We start from the raw sequence: 5265 nt of genomic DNA, 5'->3' as shown, positions 1-5265 counted from the left end.
ACGCTCTGATTCCACGTCTTGCTCGAGAGCCCCCACACACCCCCCCCCCATTTCACTGGTTTACTGGGTCGGTGACGCAGCGATGCGCTTTGACTCGGTGAGAAGACGAGCAGGCGGTGAGTCATGAAGATAATCAGCATCAGTTCTGGGCCGTGAAGTAAAAAGTCAAACTGAACTTGTTCTTGATTTTCAGGTTTTTTTTGTTGTTGTTGAAACGTTTAATGAGTTTAATGAATCAGAAATATCTGATGTGTTCCAAAACAAAACATTAATCCCTTATAGATTCCTTCTGTTCATTACTCAACATGAACCACATGCGACTGTTCCATTTGATTTGTTAAGAATAAAAAAAAACACACAGTCACAAAGTGACAAATGCCGGTGTAAACCGATAAATCTGATCCAGTTCATCCTAATTTAATTTTAAACACAGATGTAACGTCTCAGTAACGTCTCAGACCAGCTGTAACGTCTCAGTAACGTCTCAGACCCGCTGTAACGTCTCAGTAACGTCTCAGACCCGCTGTAACGTCTCAGTAACGCCTCAGACCCACTGTAACGTCTCAGTAACGTCTCAGACCCGCTGTAACGTCTCAGTAACGTCTCAGACCCGCTGTAACGTCTCAGTAACGCCTCAGACCCGCTGTAACGTCTCAGTAACGCCTCAGACCCGCTGTAACGTCTCAGTAACGTCTCAGACCCGCTGTAACGTCTCAGTAACGTCTCAGTAACGTCTCAGACCCGCTGTAACGTCTCAGTAACGCCTCAGACCCGCTGTAACGTCTCAGTAACGTCTCAGACCCGCTGTAACGTCTCAGTAACGTCTCAGACCCGCTGTAACGTCTCAGTAACGCCTCAGACCCGCTGTAACGTCTCAGTAACGTCTCAGACCCGCTGTAACGTCTCAGTAACGTCTCAGACCCGCTGTAACGTCTCAGACCCGCTGTAACGTCTCAGTAACGCCTCAGACCCGCTGTAACGTCTCAGTAACGTCTCAGACCCGCTGTAACGTCTCAGTAACGTCTGGATTTTCTAGGCGCTTGTTGGCTGTAATTTAGAAAATAAGTGTAAAAAAAGATGAGTATTTGTTTATTGTCCTGCTGTAATCGATGTAAAGGGGAGTTGAGTTTGCTTCTGTCTCTCTCCATGCTGGTGAATCTCACTGTGCTTTTTGGCTTGTGTGTGCGTGTGTGTGTGTGTGTGTGTAAGCACCTGCATGCCCACAGTCCTCTTATTCCTGTCATATGGCTGATGGCAGTGTTTCTTCTCTCCGGTGTGACTCCGTCTGGGATCCTTTTGATGTTTTTCCCCCGTGTAGAAACCACGCTGGGGCAGCAGAACCGACCCAATCTGTGACTCCTACACACACACTATACACGGCGTCGGATCGGGCTCCGAGCCCTGGATGCTCACGCCGAGTTGCCCTTTTCAGAGAGAAAGGGACAGCAGGCTCTCCAGAAAACCCCCCCCTGGCCGGGGCATTTATCTCCTGCAGGACGGGACGCCGGCTGCTTCCTGTTCTCACCGCTGCAGCTGTTCAGCTCGGCATCTCCTGCGCACTGTACTGTATGGGATTAACACCAGGGAAAAACATGAGCAGCAGGTTGGCATCTGTAGCACTAAAGAGACACTTTAATCACCTGCAGTGTAAAACACCTGAATACAGAGACAGGAAGAAGAAGAGGAGACGATGAGGAAAAAATTAAAAGAAGAGATAAGAAGAGGACGAGGAAAAGAGACGAGGAGTAGACGGTAAGAAAATAAGAAGAAGAGATGAGAAGAAGCCAAGGACAAGATGAGAAGTGGAGATAAGGAAAAGAAACAAGGAGACAAGAAGGAGAAGACGGGGAGATGATGATACGTGTGAGATCTCCAAACACCTCATTACAAACAGTCGTAGAGCTCATCAGCTAATTTGTTTACATCGTCATTATTCCATTTATACCTAAATATCTCCTAATTACACCACTCTTTGGATTTGGGGGGGGTGTCGTTGTGTCACATCGTTGGGAGGTGAGACAGTAGATAGAACACACACACACACACACACACACACACACACACACACACACACACACACACACGCACGGATCGTAATGAGAGCATAATGAGCTGTTTGGTTGTTTTGTCTTTCTCAAACACCTGGATTCCCTCCATCAATCTGCTTTACACACACAGCAGACACACACACACACACACACACACACACACACACACACATGCGTGTTTTTTCGGTGGGAGTGCAGCAGACACGGCCTCTCTACCCTCCTTTACACTGTCACAATGTTAATGTGATCAGATCAGGAAGTGCTCTAATCTATGGCTTATGATGTAAAAACTACAGACCTGGCAACCCGTCACCCTCAGACAGCATAACATTTTTTTAATTTAATTTCAAAATTAAAATGATATTTCTACTGTATAAATAGTGTAAATAGTGTGTGTGTGTGTGTGTGCTCATTTATCTCAGAATGTAATTCGCCTGTAAATCAGGACAGTTATATGTGTTCTATAAATGCATATTGCTGCTGATGATAAACAGAGAGAACGGCTTCGGAGCATCTTCTCTCTCCGTCCTGAGAGATTTAATAACTGCCATCTGCACCATCATAAACTTTACTTTCCTCTACTGTACCATAAAGTTTTCTGTACCTCAATAGCAAAGTGTGTAACTAAAACCCCATGTCAGCGTTAATAAAGTCCTTCGCTCTGATTGGTCAGGAGGTGGTGATAAATTCTCAGTAACAGCAGCTGCAGGTTTATATTAATGCGCTGTTGCTGATCTGTTATCGTTTCCATTGTAAAGGTTTCGATTTTTCCGCACACTTAACATGTATGGAAGGAGTCTCCAGTGTCAGAACATGTTTACATGTGTAAATCAGACATTACTTACAGTAATATTATAGAGTTCCATCTCAATGCGGCGTGGCGATGTAGCCTACAGCAGGTTATGGTCACGGAACTGCTGGATGTCCGAGTGGTGCTCCAAAAAAACCCTATAAGTAGAAATTCTCAAAAAGTCTCTTTAAGTAACCTAATAACATTAAATGAAATAATACTGAATGAACAGCAGCACCTCTGATCTAAAGATAGGATTGTTAAATATTATATATAAACTCAAGTTTCCTCAAACAGATCATTCCAGAGGGAATTAAACCTGTTTTAAAATAATAAACTCGTCCATTAGCACTGGTTTTGTTCCTAAATTCTTCAAACTGCAGTTCTCAACCCCCTAATTAAGAAACCTGACCTTCACCCTATCAGCTGTCCAACTACAGTCCAATATCAAACCTCCCCTTTATCTCCAAGATTCTAGAAATGGTTGTAGCACAGCAGTTCTGCTCACATCTACTGAGGAAGAACATTTATGAAATGTATCAGTCAGGATTTCGGCCTCATCATAGCACAGAGACGGCGCTAGTTAAGGTGGTAAATGACTGTTATTGGCCTCTGATCAGGGTTTTGTCTCTTTACTTGTTTTGCTCGACCTCAGTGCAGCTTTTCACACCATTGATCATCATCTCCTGCTTGCTGGACTGGAGAACGTTGTTGGACTAAAGGGAACAGCTCTCTCCTGGCTCAGCTCTTATCTGACTTATTTGACTATCAGTTTGTTGATGTAAATGGTGAGTTCTCCACACTCTCTGAGGTAAAGTTTGGTGTTCTGCAAGGATCTGTATTAGGCCCACTGCTTTTCTCTTTATATCTGCTGCCTCTGGGTGAAATTATACATAAACATGGGATTCGCTTCTATTGCTATGCTGATGACACACAGCTGTATATTTCAGCAAAATAAATCAAAACTAAAGTAATGAGTCTGTTTTGAAAATGTGAGAAGTAGAAAGTACAGATATTTGAGTAAAAATGTAATGAGTGAAAGTAAAAAGTTACTGATACCAGAAAAATCTACTTAAGTACAGTAACAAAGTATTTGTACTTCATTATTTCCTCCTCTGATGGAGTGGTGGGTCGTTTCTTATCCCAGAGATCCTCATGTCTGTGTTTCCTTCTGCTTCTCCCTTTTAGTTCTGCTGCCAGAGTGAATCTTACCAGAGTCCCAACTGCACAGTGACATTAACTATCATACAACAATCAGATTTAATAATCCATATCCTTCTCTTGCTGTCACCCTCTTCTCTCTCTCTCTCTCTCCCCCGTCTCCCTCTTCTCTCTCTCCCTCTCTCTCTCCCCCGTCTCCCTCTTCTCTCTCTCATTCTCCAGGTCGAGGTAAACATGCTCCTGAGGTTCCAGTGACCACTGTTCCTGCTCCTCTGCTCTCCTTAGATCTTCCTACTTCATTCTGATCTGCCTCTGGATGATGATCTCTTTGATTGGAGGCGACTCTGTGCAGTGTTCATTCTTTATCACCACATTATCTGTGTAAAGCTGCGGCGTTTATTGTTAAAAGCGCAATAAAAAATAAACATGAATTGAATGAAATAAAGGCCATAAAGGAGTGTGTGATGAACAGACGTTAAACAGGAAGCTGTATCGTACACTTCCTGTAGCTTTAGTAAACTCAGCGATACGCCTGTAACCTCCTGTTTGGGAGGTCCGGCTCTCCTGGTTCCTGAGCGTCCCATGTTTATCGTCGTGTTTTATTTCTTCACATGTGCAATGGGATCTGCTTGGAGTTGGAGATGTTCCTCTGTGAAGGACGTCAGGCTTAGCGTAAATAATAAATAAGTGCATCTGCTGGTTCCTGCGTTGAGTCTCAGTCTCATTAAGTCACAGAGTTTGGAGTTGCGAGTCGTTCTGCTCATTGTGGAGAAACGCCGGAGAAGAAGAAAAGGAAGAATAACACGCCGCCTAATCAATAATGTAGAACATCAGCCGCCTGAAGCTTTAAAACCACACACACACACACACACACAAACACACACGCTGCAGACGTCCTCCGAGGGACCTGCATGGAATTAATGAGACCACACGTTTATTCCTGCCTGCGAGTGTGAATCTCAAACACCTTCAAATCTGGAAGCATCTAATGAACATCTATTTTTCAGCGAGAAAATGGACTTAACATCACTTTCATCAAAATCAATCAACCTGAAAAGCATCATACAGTGTCATGGTAAAGCCACAATCAGCTGCAGAACTTCTGCATGTTCCAGTGTGTGTGTATATGTGTGTGTGTGTGTGTGTGTGTGTGTGATGTACTGGGTATAATATAAACATTTTTATTTACATAATGTATGTAAAATATGTATATATATGGTGGTATTGTGGTTTTAAAACAAGTTTTGTAACATGCCAACAGATGGC

This window comes from Silurus meridionalis, chromosome 20 (assembly GCF_014805685.1).
Source record: "Silurus meridionalis isolate SWU-2019-XX chromosome 20, ASM1480568v1, whole genome shotgun sequence".
Lineage (NCBI taxonomy): Eukaryota > Metazoa > Chordata > Actinopteri > Siluriformes > Siluridae > Silurus > Silurus meridionalis.
This window is presented reverse-complemented; position numbering follows the sequence as displayed.